We start from the raw sequence: 16,755 nt of genomic DNA on the forward strand, positions 1-16,755 counted from the left end.
GTGGCCAAGACCTGGAATAATTGCAGAGTCATTGTTTCTGCGGATTTTTCTCTAAATTTTGTTCATTATAAACACTAATACATTCCAGAGGAAATTAAAATAAAAACTGAAAATGAAGGTTCTTAAACATGCTGTTTGCCTCTACTGTTTTGACTTTCTCCTCAAGCATTTCCCATCTGGTTTTAGTCCAGTGACTGATTCATTGCCAAACATTTCTTGATCCTCATCCTCCTTGATCTATCTGCTGCTTTTTACTCTGTTAATCACCACACTTTCATAATCTGTTCTAAGCTGGATTTCAGGACCCCATTCTGTTTTGGCCATCATTTTACCTCTCCCATTGCACTTGCATTGTGTCCTCTGCAGATCCTCCTCCACCACTATTTCTCTACACCTCAACCTGCTTGTTGGCCATTGCTGCCTGGATGTCCCACAGCCACCTTACACTCTATACATACATCCAACACACTGCTGTTAGATATCATTTCTTTCTCTATCACCAAAATCCATCCCTTCCTTTTTGAACACATTACCAAAAGACCACCCACTCATCATCCCCTGTTATACCACTCACTGCAAGCTGCTTCTCACAGATCTGCTGGAGAGCCATCTCTCTCCATTGCAATCTATTCAGAATTCAGCTGCATGACTTGTATCATCGGTGTCATTACACTTGTAACTTTTCTTGTCAAGTCACTACACTGGCTCCCTATCCGCTTCTGCATGCAGATAAAGCTTCTCTTACTCCCCTATGAGTGCACTCATTCAACTCCTCTCTTCTCTTAGCTGTCCATACATCCCCACTTACGAACTTTGCTCATTAAGCAAGTCACTCTTATCTATGGCCTTCTCCTCCACCTCCTCCCCCTCAGCTCCATTCTTTACACCTCTCTGTCCTTATTCAACTCCAGTCTACAAACCCCTCTTTTTTATGCTGCTTTTAAATCTTATCCCCTAGTTCTCCTAATAACAGCCTTGTTGATTTTAATCATTTTCTTAAAATATGAAACCTCTCAAAGTATTTTTTGTCCTGTCTGTTTATCTGACTGGATTTGCAAACTCTAAGTTGCAGGGACTGTTCTTGTGTGTATTTGTACAGTGCTGTGTACATTTGTAATGCTTTAAAAATGATAGGTAGTAGTAGGAGTAGAGGTAGTGGAGGCCATCACTGTAACACTTGCCGTATTCTACGAGTCATATTTAATCATTGATCCATAAGTAGTCATTCATCCATCAATATCACATTTTTAAGGCAGTTTTATATTGCAAATAAAAATGGCAGTTTAGGAAAAATTACTTCCCTCAGATGTATCAAGTCATGAAGATGAAACTTCAGAGAAGAGAGTCCAACATAGCATTATGTTTTGATTTCACTCTGCATCAGGGAATCCTACTGCACACATACTTTGTTAGCGTCAATTAATTCAAAATGCAAAAGCCAAACAACTCCATAGTCCTTCAAGAGCATCTTGAAGGCTTATTTTTTGGTCATTCTGTTGCTATGCTACAATGCCGAGAGCACAGTTAGGAGTATGGATAATAATCAAAACACCAAATAGTAACAGATACTGTAATTGTATTTCATGGCCAAATATTCATTTTCATTGCCAAATTTAAATGAATACTTAAAATGATTCATGAGAATAATGAAGCTACGTAATGAATTTTCTTAACACATCCCAATAATGTTTCTGTGTTGTATCAACAGGTGAAGATAGCTCTGCAGGATCAGGATATCCAAGTAAGGTTTTATTCCTTTCCATACATCAAAGACTGCAACATTTCTTGTACAGAAAATGCTGATTTTTAGAATAAGGGTCATAAAATTATGGGTGTCATAGATTCTAAAAATATTAAATATTAAATATCTTTTATATTATATCTATATTTAGAATGAAATATGAAAGCAGATATAACCATTGTTTCTTATTCAGCTTATTATATTATCAGTTCAGATTAGCATAGTTAGGCTGTTGCCTTGGAAATAGGAAATATTCATATTTCATGCATGTGAAAAAGGCTTTGCGAACCTTCTTACACCTCAATGAGGCTCTATGCATATACAAATACACTTAAGGAAACATGAGAACAACTACACCAGCTATAATCTACTTGTCTTAACAAATGTGCTTAGTTCAATCTTGAGCCTTGTGCTGAGTTTTGCAACATGCTAGCAGGACACTTTTGGGTTTTGCATTTATACCACCCCTTTGAAATGATTAGGAATGATTAGTGATTGCGGTTGAAAGAATATGTTGTAGTTTCTTGCTATAATGGAGCAGAGGAGTAGCCTAGTAGCTAACGCAATGGGCTGCAAACCAGAGAAGCTCCTCCTAATGCTCCGTGTCACTTTGGGCAAGTCACTTCACCCTCCATTACCAAAGGTAAAACTTAAATTGTGAGCCCTCTGGGGACAGAGAAATACCTCCAGTATCTGAATGTGATCTGCTTTGAAGTAGCTGACCAATAATGAAAGAAGAAATATAAATGCAAGGATTTTTGTTTGTTTTAATGGCAGGGGAAGAACTCACTGTTATAATCCAGTCAGCGATTTACAAGTTATCCCTTGAAGGCTTGACGTATAATCAGTTTTTGCCCTTTTGTGCGGTACTAATAGTGTCTGTGTTTTGTTTCCTTAATTTGCAGGTGACGAGACATCAGGTACATTCTCAGACTTAAGCCGCTTTCTCTCTTGAAATGTTACACTAGGGCTGGGCTGTAATTTGCAGTAGTTGTCACACTTTTACCAGATTTTCCTTACTGTTCTTTACTGCTTCTTTAAGGAAGCCCCTTTACCTCTGTGCTAATTTCCAGGTTACAGTATGGTCAGGAATCATTTCCTGCAAGGTCTTAGGGTCCTTTATTAGTTTATATCTGTCATCAATTGGGTGTTGCACTCATAGTAAGGGTGACCAGTCCTCTCTGTAGCAGTGCACCTTTCACTGTGGCCAAGACCTGGAATAATTGCAGACAATTCCCAAGTTGTTATTCCAAAACTGATCTATTTTTATACTGGAAATTATTTATATGATGCTTCCACAGGTGCGGTGACTGGACACAGATTTTGCTTTGGTCTGTTGAGCAGCTGGGCGTCGAGTTAGAGACATTTTGTTCTCACGCCTCTGGTTATCAGGGGCATCCGCACGCATTGTTTTTGTTTGCATTTCGTTTTCTTTTGTCTGTTTTGTTTTATTTGAAACAAACAAACAAAAAAACCCCAAACAACCCAGAATAAAAAAAAAAAGAATAACAAAACTAAACAAACAAAAAAAAAAAGTCAGTTCAGGTTGCTGCAACAATAACAAAATACAACCACCCCTCCCCGGTCTTCCCCCCTTTCCCCTCCAGCTTCCCAGGATCTTCTTATCCTTCCAGGGGATTTTTTTTTTTGTAATCTCTCAACTCCTTCACATGCTGCCTCAACATCTCACTCCTCCGATCCTCACTTCCAAACCCCCCTTTAGAGCATGCTGACCTCCCTCCCTGGGGCACAAGTATTAATGGCTTAGATCAGAGGGGCTCACACTTCTCTGGGACAAAGCACATAGCCCAGGGGCTGCATTCACTCAAGTCGCTGACAGAACAGGGCATGCAGTCTGGAGACATTGCTTTTCAGTCTGCAAAGGGAACCTGGCAGGAAGAAAAGTTATTGTGAATAGAGGGAAACATCAAACATAGCATATCATTGCTTACTTTCTAGCCCTATGACGTATAAATGAGTAAATTAACTGCAAAAGCAATTATGTGCTTTTGCTTACTATAATGTCAATCTTGTCTTAATTCAGGGGAAAATTAAAAAAAAAATTGCAGAAATGGTTTTCTCCTTCCTGAATATCAAGATGGTTCAAATATTTCTCTTTGCAGAACATTTATGCTTTTTTTGTTTGAATAAAGATCTTTTTTTGTATTCTACTAACAATGTCTGTTTTTATTTACAGCTGACTCAGGTAAATTACTGAATTTATGTCTCTTTTTCGTCTACTAAAATATAAAGAACATCCAGAACTTGTATCTCTGAAGGTTTGGTTGTTTTTTTTTTTTTTTTTGTCCTGTTTTTGTCTTGTTGGCATCCGGTGTCATTATAAAGAGAATGTGAAGTTCCCCCAGAGTGCAGCTTTGCCAGTCTTGGGAATTGTTATGAAAGGCAGGAGATTAGTATAGCTGTGTTTAAAAAAGGATTGGATAAGTTCTTGGAGGAGAAGTCCATTACCTGCTATTAAGTTCACTTAGAGAATAGCCACTGCCATTAGCAATGGTTACATGGAATAGACTTAGTTTTTGGGTACTTGCCAGGTTCTTATGGCCTGGATTGGCCACTGTTGGAAACAGGATGCTGGGCTTGATGGACCCTTGGTCTGACCCAGTATGGCATTTTCTTTGTTATGTTCTTATTAATCTGATCCCTCTCTGATGTGCATGAGAGAGTTTTTGCTGTTTGAAACTTTAGCATTCATAATCTAATATTCAGTTTTGCCACAGGCACTTGTAGGTAGTATCTGAGTATGCCCCTGTCTATGCGCTTCTAGATCCCTTTTTGTTCAAAGTGCGGTACAGAAATTCATGTGCTAGATTAATGGGCAGCATTAAATACCGCTGGTTGTTTTGGAGCTGCTGGACAACTCCAAATTCATGCATATTAAAGGTGAGGTTTAAACATTTTTCACCCACGGCCCAAGTAAATGCACAAAACGTTATACTTCACAGCAGAACATGGTCTATCGTAATGGGGATGAGAGTTCCAAGGCAAATCAGCCTGTGATGGGATCCACCCAGCTCCCATGCACACTTATGCATTTCTCTTCTCCATCACCCAACCTCAATACCAGGGCATCCCAGGGGGAGAGTTCTATGGCAAAGTCCTTCCACAGTAATGCCAGCAGCTTCTTCTGTCTCCACCCTACTTAGGCACGATCCTTTTCCTAACCCCTGCCCCTAAGGCACATCCCTTCCAGTGGGAGAAGGAAAACAATGCTTCTTACCTGTGTATGGCTGCTGCTCTTCCTCTGCAAGCTTCAGTCTGAAGTCTGAGACTTGAAGGGCCCTGTGGTCTCACAGGACTCACCAGCCTCAGCTCCTGCTGGTGGGTGAGTGAAAGAAGGGAGAGGATTATGTGGAGTGGTGGTGGTGGGGGGCTGATGGATAGAGGGTTGTAGTGGATCCAGTATGGTAGAACTAGCTGCTATTACCTTAGCATGGTACAACAAGGACTTTGCCATGGGCTGGCGGGAGGCACACTAGAAGAAGCACATGCTTTACGCTCAGGACTACCTCTATCCCAAACATGGGGCCTAGGAAACCCAAATTTGTCCTACTTTAGGGATAGCCTTGGCAAGCAAACATATTTTTACCATTGTAACCTCCAGGTGGGTAGTCCCAGATAAGGACCCAGGGGGCCATCTCATTTCAGATGAGAACTGCTCAGTTCTCAAAAAAGAGTGAAAAACACTCTGAGTGTTCAGAATTCCCTGAGTGGGGGGAAGATTAACTTCTAGGCCTGTGTGTTACTTACCTGTTATCCACCATTTAAGTTCAATGTAAACAGCACTGATAATATCATAAAAGTGGACAGTAGCAAAAATTACGCTGAAAGCAAGTATGGTTTCCAACTCAATTTTACTGAAGTTTGATGGAAATAAGTGGAAAGTTCTGTACAGATCTTTAACTCCATGTGATGCTGAGAGGTCAGGATTAGCCAGAGAACAGCCTCCACTCTGGAACTGGCAAAATCTTTATAAGCTTCTTTATTGTTAAGCAATAATAAACAAAACAGATAGCTGGTTTGAGCAGTTCAACAAAACAATCGTGACTTTCAGTTCATATTCTTGAGGCTTCTGTTTTTCACCCTGGGCATCTCTCATCCCTCTGGCCCTGGTCTCTTGTCCCCACTTGCAGTACTCTACCCAGTGCTATCCCAGAATCCCTTCCTGGGTTGGGCATTAAGGAAGATGATACAGATAGCAGTAACTAGTCCTTTAAGATGTTCTGAGGGAGTTCCTTACATGCTCCCAAACATACCCTCCCCCTCAGCTTGGCCTTGTGAGGCCAGGCGTTCAGCCGTGCCCGGACTAATTCCTGGCTCTTCATCACCAGTGGGGTACCTTGGGTGGGCTACCCTGATTCCCTGTGAGCTGGGCCCATAGGCTCATAAACTGGGGATGATCGTGACCCAGAATTATCGGGTATGGGAGCTCAGGAAGGACTCCCATTTCTATAATGGCTTGACCTGCCGTGGTCGTTAGCAGAATCTGACTGGTTGGGTTTTCCTGTTTGTCCCCATGTACGCAGTAAGTGTCTCTCTTTTCTTGTGATTGATCCACTCTTTTTGGAAGAGGTTCTCACGAATGAGAGCCTTGACAGAGTTTGAATCCACCAATGCTGGGGTGGGAACTTTGTCCAGTTCCACCTAGATCACAAACTCCTTGTGACTCTGATGAGGGATATCCACTAAACTACAATTTTTTAGCTTTGCGAATGTGTTCGCTCACTCTTCTTCTCATTTTTCATTCTCATTCTGGGGTTCTGTTATTGCCCCCTTCTCTTTCTTGGGCTGTTCTTCCAGTTGGTGTTCACATTCCGTGTCATCTATCCATGGACATTCTTTGACATTATTGTCCAGCCCTTTAGAAGAAGAGCATGCCCACTGTATGGGTTCATTTTTGCCTTTAGTCATTCTCCTTGAGAGCGTTTTATGTTCGTATTTTCTAAATGGGCAGCAGTCCTCCTGCTGACCATTCCCTGCATAAAAGACACAGAAGGAAAAATAGTCCCCAGTTTCGTTCCCGGGAGAATACATTTCTTCTTCTGAAGTGAGGATATTTCCTTTATCCCCAAAGATTTTATAGTCTAGTGTTGACTGGGTCACTAAGCTGATATCCATAACATCAGGCCCCTCAAAATAACAGCCTCTTGCTAAATGACCCCACCGACCACAGTTAAAGCACATGGATGAGACTGTGGCCTGGGTTCTTGGTACAGAAGATGAGCTCTCTGCTTCTAAAGGTCACTGCTTGGAAGCTTCACTCTTTATGCTTCACCAGGTCATTTGTGCAGGTTTTCTTTGTTGCCTCCTTACCACATTGGCATTAACTGCGCCTGGTGGAAGGTGTCCGCCACTTATAGAGCTCTTTCCAACATGAGCCTTGTGTGTTGGCAGACCCAATTTCTCAGAGACTGGTTAAATCCAACTAAGAATTGTTCCAGAACAACCTGTTGGGATACTTCGAGATCAATCTTTGCCTCCAGCTGTAGCCACTTCTATCTGGCATCCTTTAGGGAGATGAAACAGACTTCTGGGGCTCTCCCCAGGCTGCAGGGATTCCTGCTGAACTGCTGCTGGTATGTTTTTGAGGTATACTCAGCTATCCAGGATGCTGGCCTTGACTTCCGCATAGGTAGCCGTCCCATCTGGGTGGGCTGCTTGGAAAGCCGCTTAACATCTGCCTGTGAGTAAGTTAGCCAAGTACATATTCCAATTGGTTTCTGGCCAAGCTGAAAGGTGGGCAGTCCTCTCAAAGTTTCTCAGGAAGACCTTTGGATCTCACCTGCCTTCATTTTAAACATGGTCTGAGGTAACGGATTTGCCTTGGTTAAACTGGACACAGTGGTTTGCACAGCCTGTGCCACCTGAGTTAACACTGTGTTTTGCTGCACAGGTTGCCCTGCTGCTGGGCGAGTTGAGTTTGTAGGGTGTTTTGCAATTGCTGTTGCCCTGAAGGATCTGGATCACTTGCTCCATCTTCTCTGCTTTCTGAGCCATTTCCATACTGGGTGTCTCTCCAGACAGGAGAGTGAGAACGCCTTCCCCCCCCCCCCCAAAAAAAAAAGAACCTGCTGGTCTGTTCAGCCCTGAATCACTGCTTGAGCCCTGACTGCACAGGCAGTTCTATCCCCCTTAGCCTGTTGATAAAATAGAATGGTTGAATGCCTCTCTACACCTTTGTACCCCCCCAATGAAATTTGAGATCTGCGAATAAAGGCCTTTTAACTATTCCCTCAGTACGACATGCACATTTAAGTAAGGTGAGGAAGAGAGCTATATCAGTCGCTGGACTCAAATTATGGAACTCTCTGCCTTCTGAACTAAGGCTACAAAGAGACTTTTTGGGTTTTAAGAAAAACTTGAAAACCTGGCTCTTCAAACATGTGTATGAGAGCTCTGATTTAAGTTAAATTAGGCAACACATTGGAATCAGGTTAATATTAAGGACTAAGATGGAACTGGAATTATGAAGGATTGAGGCCTCTCTTTCTTTTTGTCTGTTCTCCTCATCCCTCTTTTTTATCTCTTTTATTTACAAATTGTACTATTGCTTTTATTGTAATTACTATGTTTAACTCTTATTTCTGCTTCTTATTTTTAATGTAATTTTATGATTTATTTTAATGTAATGTTAGAATTTTATTGATTTTACTTATTTTTATCATATTATTTTTCGTAAACCATTATATTTGGTTCCAGAATGAAGGTATATAAATGTAATAAATAAACTGGGAGGTCCCAGGAGAAAGAGAAGAAAAGGAAAAAAAACCCTTTATGTTTTGTTTTTTTCCTGCTGCAGTTGTGGACTTTGCCTGAGCTTCCTGCTTAGGCAAGCAATCCCACTGCTGCCACTATTTGTGATGCCTAGCAGTCAGGATTAGCCAGAGAGCAGACTTTATAAGTTTCTTTATTGTTAAGCAATAATAAACAAAATAGTTAGCTGGTCTGAGCACTTCAACAAAACAATCGTAAGTTACAGTTCGTATTCTCAAGTCTCTCTCCCTGGGCTTCCTTCATCCCTTTGGCCCTGGTTTCTTATCCCTGCTTGATGTGCTCCACCCTATCCCAGAATCCCTTGCTGGGATGGACATTAAGGAGAACCTGTACAGATAGCTATAGCCTGTGTTTTAAGGTGTTCTGAGGGAGTTCCTTACATGCTCCATCACACTCCACTGATAGTATACTTGAGGTCTCCAATAGATTTGTGACCTTAGGCTTCCAGCAACATTTTAAGATGTTGCAGCTGATTTCCTTAATAACTGATATCCCTCCCAATAAAATAAGGTTCCCTCAATCTTCCCCATTGTGAAAGGGGTAGAAATAAGGAGGTCTATATTCAAAAGACATTTAGACAGAAAATGTAATCATTTTCTGTCTAAATGATTTACTTGACTATGGGTTAGATTTTCAAGGCCCGGCGGCACGCCTAAAGCCCCGGGACATATGTAAGTCCTGGGGCTTGAAAAAAGGGGTGGGGAATGAGCAGGGTGTGGGCTGTCCAGGGCGGTCTGGGGGCGGGGCCGGTGCATCCAGGCACAGCGGCCATTTGGTGCTGTGCCCGGGATCGTGGGCCGGCTGTTGGCCGGCGCGTGCAACTTATGCCTGCCTAGAGGCAGGCACAACTTGTAAAATAAAGGTTGGGGGGGGGTTAGGTAGGGCTGGAGGGCAGGTTAGGTAGGGGAAGGGAGGGGAAGGTGGGGGGGGAGGGAACGGGGAAAGCCAGCAGGGCTCCCCAAGGGCTTGGCAAGCGCAAGGTGCACTATTGTGCACCCCTTGCGTGCGCCGACCCCGGATTTTATAACATGCGTGCGGCTGCGCGCGCATGTTATATAATCGGGCGTACCTTTGTGCGCGCCGGGTTGCGCTCACAAATGTATGCCTGCACGTAGGTATTAAAATCCGGCCCTATATTTGGCCAGATAAAAAAGGGTCATTTCAGGGGTGTTCCTGGAAGAGGCTGAGATATTCTGCTGCCTTAGACCTGCTTCAGCGCTGGAAGTGCTGGGAGGGGCAGAGGGTACCTCACTCCTGATGATGAAGAAAAAGGTATTGGTGGAGATGAGGAGGAGCAGGAAGATGGGAATGAGGTCTAGGAGCCATGGTTTTTCCTAGGTGGGTGGAAGGGGAGAGGGAGGCTGAGCTCCTTTTAAAGGTAACATCAGGATGAGGGCCCATCTTCCAAAATGGGGCAAAACTATACAACTTAAAAAGGTTTAAGGGGCGGGGGGGGGGGGGGGGGTTTAGGATACAATTTATGAATTGACTTATGCTTTGGAAAGAAGGGGGAAGGGGATGGGGCAACTTAGTTTTTCTTTAGTTGATGACAGTGCTACTTAGCCAGATATCTTTACAAGGTATCTGATTAATTAGCTAAGTACCGACTTATGTGACCATACAAGGTCGCATAACTAAAAAAATCCAGCTGGCTAATTTCAAGCATAGCCAGTACATCTCATTTGCAGATTTCTTTTGAGATGATAGTAAATGCACCTAGATGGTGCCTCTGGTTTCATCTCTTCCCCCAGTGCTCCTTCTCCCGGATAATGATTGTGAATCCATTGCAGCCTGAGGACCTGAATGGTCCCGAGGTTCTTTCTAGGTGAAAGAAATAATTTCCTCCAGATGGCAAAGAATCTTAGTCCTTGGGCCCTAGGGCACTCAGCAACACAAAAAAAGGAAAATTCTTTAACCAAAAAGGGAAACCAAACAAGACAGGAAGGGTGGAAAACCCCATCCTCAAATAACAAAAAGGTTTCCAAAAACTATGGACAAAATAATGGACAAGGTACTCTAACTCCATCTCTTTATCCAGGTATCAGCCCCAGAGATGCCAGGGGTCTCACCCAAGGAAATATAACCAAATTAAAGACAGCAAAGGATATGCTGCCCCAAAAGGGGTCAATTAAGGAATCCACACCTTAAGATGGTGGCAGGAGTTTATAAACTGCAAGAGCACACCATCTGAGTCTCCCACTTGGGGGAACCAAAACCCCAAACTACTGTTAACTGTTCATTCTGTTCCCCTCCCAAAATCTTTCTGGTAGAGAATTCTTTAGCTTGTCTACACCTCATTTGGGAATCTGAGTGTAGTGTGCATGTAGCCGTGATATGATCATGGGAGCTCATCACTGTGCGATGACTGCGGATGTTTGTAAGATGAGGATCCTAATTTTGGCTGGGGCATATCTTTTGTTTCAAGGATTTCATTTTTTGAAGTTTCTGGAAGGGAAAAGAATCCCACAGAAAAAAATCTTGCAAACAAAACACTTTTGTGGAACTTTTTCCTAGTTCTTAAATTTAGCCCTTCCATGCAAAAGTCCCTTTAGAGCATCCTGTAGAACGTTTTCTTGTGCAATTTTGCTGTGAATGAATGATCTTCCATAACTGTGGCAGTAGTGATAAACCTGGCATTGTCACCCTTGACGTGTACAGAGATACACAACAATAAAAATGGACAAATTATTTTGAATATCAATGGTTGTAGCTTTTAATTAGACTTGAGTACCTAATGTGGGTGCTCAAGTCTACCTATGTCCTATACCATGCCATCCCATGAGAGGCGCTGTCAGGTCACTAAGCCACCATCTTGTCAGTCTTTAAGGGCCTGCCTCTGGTCAGCGGTGCCCTCTTGAAGTTGAGATGTCATGGATGATGGGAAAACTGGGCAGACCACCACACACATCAGTATCCACTGGTGTCATCCTGGCCCAATCCCTGGGCCCATCAGCTGTTGTACCCCTGGACCTTCCACCTCTTGGACCAAGGTGGCAATCCTAGTCATACCTTCTTGCATGAACCCTCAGGCCCTTCCCCTAATATGCTGCCCCCCCAAACTAAATTTGATCACCCTGGTGTGCAGGGGTAACAAAATTAAAAGAACATGTAAATATTGCATAAACATATAAAAAATGCTACTTACTAATAGCTGTTTAACAAAACAGGGGCAGAATGGGAAGGAATTTGTCCAGCCCCAGGTCGCATAGGAAGAGGGGAAGATGCTGGGACCGGCCAATTTTAAATCTCTCGTCTGCCCCACCTCATCCTGGTGATGTTATAACACTGCTGTAGGCCAATTAGAGGAGCATGGATGTTAGCGGTGCTGTCCAATAATGTGAGCTTGCTCTATGATAACCAAATACAGTGTGTGTCGGTGCCAACTTCATTGGAAGGCACTGCTGATGCTAGATCCTTGTGCTTGCTGTCAAACATTATGGCTGGTGTCATTAAGAGCAGCCTGCTGGGCCTGGTGTGGCCCTCTTCCCATCACCCTCCTCCCCTGGCCTGTAGATGAGTCCTAAGTTCTGGGCAGCCCACCCATTGGACTGTGATGCAAAAAAATCATGCAGACCAGCTCATTAAATAAGTTTGCAGTGCTAATATATGTGCAAAAAGGCCTAAGCAGGCTATTTTTTATTTTCAAAAAATAAGTACACTTCAATGATAGTTACCTAGTAATGATGGCAGAAACATACCAAGTGATCCATCCAGGCTAGCCAGCAATTTTCTTATGATAGTAACTGCCGTTCTGTGCAGGTTACCCCCATGTTTTCTGTTAAGGGTAGTAACTGCCTCTCCATGCCAGTAACCTCCAAGCCTTCTGTTTAGTAATATCTACAATCAAAACCAAGCAGTTGTCAAAGCCATCACAAAATTACTGCTAGCAACATTATTACTGGGTGAGCAGCCTTCATGATAATGCTGACCATACTGCTTGAATGTACTTTGCTTTTCGACTTGGCCGTAGAAGCTGTCCTGTTCTTTTTCCATAATGTCTGCTCATCAGTACCCTGCACCGTAAAAGTTGAGGCCCAGCATTGGCTGTCAACTGAATCCAATTCCCATTCCCGCACCCCCCTCCCCGAACCGTCGAAGTAGAGAGCAATGTTGCAAAAAATATTAAGGCTAATTAGTTAAGGATAGTAGTCCCCATACCTTCTGATAGTCCCCATACCTTCTGATAGTAACTGCTGTTCTGTGCGGATCACCCCCATGCACTCTTTTCTTCATTTTCAACCTCTAGCCTTTAGGGATCCACAGTGTTTATTCCATGCCCTTTTGAATTAATTTACTGCTTTTGTCCTCGCCTTCTCTTCCTGGGTGATGATTCCCCTCATGCACACTCTGAAACTGAGAGGTGGCAGAGCAGATATCTCTTGGATCAGTGGCATTAATCATTGCCGAATGTAAAGTAGATTCACACAAAGTTGTTTTCCTTGTAGAAACTTTACAATATGGCATATTTCTAAATTACTTTGAAGACTTCCCTAGTTAACACTCATACTATGAGGAAGATCAGATGTTTGGTGTAGTGCCATCAGTGAAAGAAGTATGTGCCCACGTCTTTGAGACTGTTTTTAAATCCAGAAACCCTGAATCTTCCTCATCTTGGCCCTCTCAGGTTAAGGGATTACTAGAAATTGATTTGTTTTGTCTGGGGGTGTCTCAGCTGGATAGTAAGCGCTGTGTACACCTAGCAACACTATAGTAAATGTTAAGTAGTAGTTCATAGTAGCAGTAGTAATAAACTAGACATTCACAAAGTTGTCTTCATTGTATAAGCTTGAAAAACTGACATCTGAAAATTATTTCAGCTGATTCTCTCTTCTACTTTAATAAGTCATTGGACATTTTCTGCCATAGGTCTTCCATTACAAAAAAAAAAATAATAATAAAGAAGTTTAAAATACACATATCAAAAGCTGGATTAGCTTTATTCCAATTTTATTGTATTGCCATTATGGACAAGGGACTCTGAAAGCCGTCTCTTTTGTTTTTCACCGAGGGCACTCTGCCTAATGGTAAGAACCTTCTCCATGTCTTTTTTTAACGGGATTAAATAGGCTTTAAAGACAGGTTTACTGTGAAACATTATTTGAGTTTCTTGTTCATGAACTTTCCTGTTCGGATAATCTTTAACTGTGAGCAAATCGGATGTCTCATGGAACTTAGGCAACAGTGACTGGCGACTGCACACTTGAATCTCACAAAGTTGTCTTCATTGTATAAAACCTGAAAAACTGGATTGATTCAAAATTCTTTCAGCCAGTAATCTCTTCTACATCAACGGGTTCATTCTAAATTTATGTAGGTTCAATAGGATCTCACTGAACGAGAGATGTAATCTCCACAATAATGTAATCATTAGGGATGTGAATCGTTTTTTGACGATTTAAAATATCGTCCGATATATTTTAAATAGTCAAAAATCGTTAGGGCCACGATACAATACCAATTCCCCCGATTTATCGTCAAAAAATCATAAATCGGGGGAAGGGGGAGGGCAGGAAAACCGGCACACTAAAACCCCCTAAAACCCACCCCCGACCCTTTAAATTAAATCCCCCACCCTCCCGAACCCCCCCCCCCCAAATGCCTTAAATTACCCTGGGGTCCAGCGGCGGTCCATAGCTAAATCGGGGGAAGGGGGAGGGCAGGAAAACCGGCACACTAAATCCCCCTAAAACCCACCCCCGACCCTTTAAATTAAATCCCCCCCCAAATGCCTTAAAGTACCCTGGGGTCCAGCGGCGGTCCGAAACGGGCCGAAAACCGGCACACTAAATCCCCCTAAAACCCACCCTCGACCCTTTAAATTAAATCCCCCCCTGAACCCCCCCAAATGCCTTAAAGTACCCTGGGGTCCAGCGGCGGTCCGAAACGGGTTCCTGCTGTTGAAGCGTGTTGTCTTCAGCCGGCGCCATTTTGCAAAATGGCCGCCGCAAAATGGCGGCGGCCATAGACCAACACGATTCGACCGCAGGAGGGCTTCCGGACCCCCGCTGGACTTTTGGCAAGTCTTGTGGGGGTCAGGAGGCCCCCCAAGCTGGCCAAAAGTCTCTGGGGGTCCAGCGGGCGTCCGGGAGCGATCTCCTGCCGCGAATCGTTTTCCGTACGGATAATGGCGCCGGCAGGAGATCGACTGCAGGAGGTCGTTCAGCGAGGGTTCCGGACCTCCGCTGAACGACCTCCTGCAGTCGATCTCAAGTCTAAAAGAGGCATAAGTGTGTTATTGTTGAGATGAGTCCAAGTCTAAAAAACAATATTATTTAAAAAAAAAAACTTTTTTTTTTTTAAGTTCAATGTTTTGATTAAAAGAAATAAGGAAAAACAAATGTACAAAATTCGTAACAAGCAAACCTCAGTCAGTAACACAAAAGCCATTTAAGATGTAGTAACTAGTATCATGGTTTTTGCCTGGTGTTCAGCCTCATTGTGCCCTGATCCTGTCCGCCATGACTCCTCCCTATCAGCAGAGGCCTCCAGTGAGGTCTGTTCTGAGCTTCCCGAGCCATCTCCTCACTGGCCACCTGATTCAGCATGTGGTGCAGCCTTCTCTTCATGTGGGATCCTCTGCAAGCTTCACCTCCAGCCTTGCCCATCTCCACGCCGCTGCTCACACCACATCCAAACTCTAGCCCCATTTGACCCTGCCTTGCCAGCACCTAGATGCCATTTCATGGAGTCACCTTTGGTTCTCTGATTTGACCGGTTTTACCTTGCTCCATGCCTATTTGGCCTCTGGGTCTTCTAGTAACTTGCTTTTGTCTTGCAGCCTATCTAGGCCTTACCTTGTCTTGTGGCCTATGTTGCTCTGTGGCCTACTTAGGCCTTAACTTACCTTGTAGCCTCTGGGCCCTTTGTCTCCTTGTACTATGATCTGTGGCCTACTCAGGTCTTACTTTGCCTTGTGGCCTCTGGGTCTGCTCTTACCTTAGGCCTTGCTCTGTGACTTACTCAGCCTCTCCTTGCTTAGTGGCCTACGGGCCTTTTGTGTTGCTGCCTTTAGGCTTTAGTGTTCTTTGTTCTGTGTTGTCATTGTCTGCTCCTACCCCTGTCTGCCTTGTTTGCTTATGTCCTTGTCTGGTCTTTTTGTGCCCTGCCCAGTCTAATCCCTAGCATACATTCCCTGCTTATCTTGCCCAAGCCTGGTGTGTATTCAGTTCCCATCCTTATATGATATCCTGCCCAACCTACCTATCTACCCATTCCCTGCCCTTGTTCAGTATCCTGCTATACTCCTGTACCAGTATCCAGTCCTCAGCTCCTTGCCTGTTCCAGTTTCCAATCCTCAGCTCTTTGCCTGTGCTAGTATCCAGTCCTTAGCCTGTTTCAGTATCCAGTCCTCAGCCTCTTCCTTGTTCTAATATCCAGATCTCTGCTTCCAGTCTGTTTCTGCCCACTACGTCCAGCCTGCCTGAACTCAAGTTATAGCTTTGTCTGCCTTGCCTTGCCAGTTTGTCTAGCCTAACCAGCCTGTTCTGCTGTGTCCAGCTTCTTTCAGTTAAGCCCTACCAACCCCAGAATGGAAGAGCTCAAACTGCAGGGAAAGGGTGGCTAGGCAGAAGACCAGCCCATCTTTCAGCTGTAAGCAGCCATGATGTTCAGTCATAGTAACCAAGTCCCGCTGGCCCCTCGAATCCAGGACTCAACCTCTGGGGGCAGGGGCTGGTTAGGAAAAAGATAAACCCAGCTCCTGCCCTGTAGTCCTGCCCTGCTCCTGAGGGGGTGTTTCCAGAACCCAGCACTCTACGTGACATCTAGTAAGCAAAAGGAGCATCATAACAATGATAGGTGGTAGCGGTGGAAGATGGAAGCGGTACAGAGAAGGGCAACCAAGAAGGTGGAGGATCTTCATCGGATGACGTACGAGGAGAGATTGAAGAATCTAAATATGTACACCCTGGAGGAAAGGAGGAGCAGGGGTGATATGATTCAGACTTTCAGATACTTGAAAAACTTTAATGATCCAAAGACAACGACAAACCTTTTCAGACGGAAAAAAATCAGCAGAACCAGAGGTCACGAGCTGAGGCTCCGGGGAGGAAGACTAAGAACCAATGTCAGGAAGTATTTCTTCACGGAAAGGGTGGTGGATGCCTGGAATGCCCTTCCGGAGGAAGTGGTGAAGTCTAAAACTGTGAAAGACTTCAAAGGGGCGTGGGATAAACACTGTGGATCCATCAAGTCTAGTGGGCATAAATATAGAGGAGGTGGTA

General features: G+C 43.8%; 1 long non-coding RNA gene across 2 annotated transcripts in view; it reads left to right on the forward strand.

Moving 5' to 3' along the window:
* The window catches only part of LOC115082051, a 119,517-nt gene that overhangs the window by 3,691 nt on the left and 99,071 nt on the right, over positions 1-16,755 (forward strand). For both annotated transcript variants that reach the window (XR_003854061.1, XR_003854062.1), the window contains one exon: positions 1,709-1,741. This is a non-coding gene — a long non-coding RNA (uncharacterized LOC115082051). The remainder of the gene's footprint in view (positions 1-1,708; positions 1,742-16,755) is intronic.

The sequence above is a fragment of the Rhinatrema bivittatum genome, unplaced genomic scaffold, assembly GCF_901001135.1.
Source record: "Rhinatrema bivittatum unplaced genomic scaffold, aRhiBiv1.1, whole genome shotgun sequence".
NCBI classification, from domain to species: Eukaryota; Metazoa; Chordata; class Amphibia; order Gymnophiona; family Rhinatrematidae; genus Rhinatrema; species Rhinatrema bivittatum.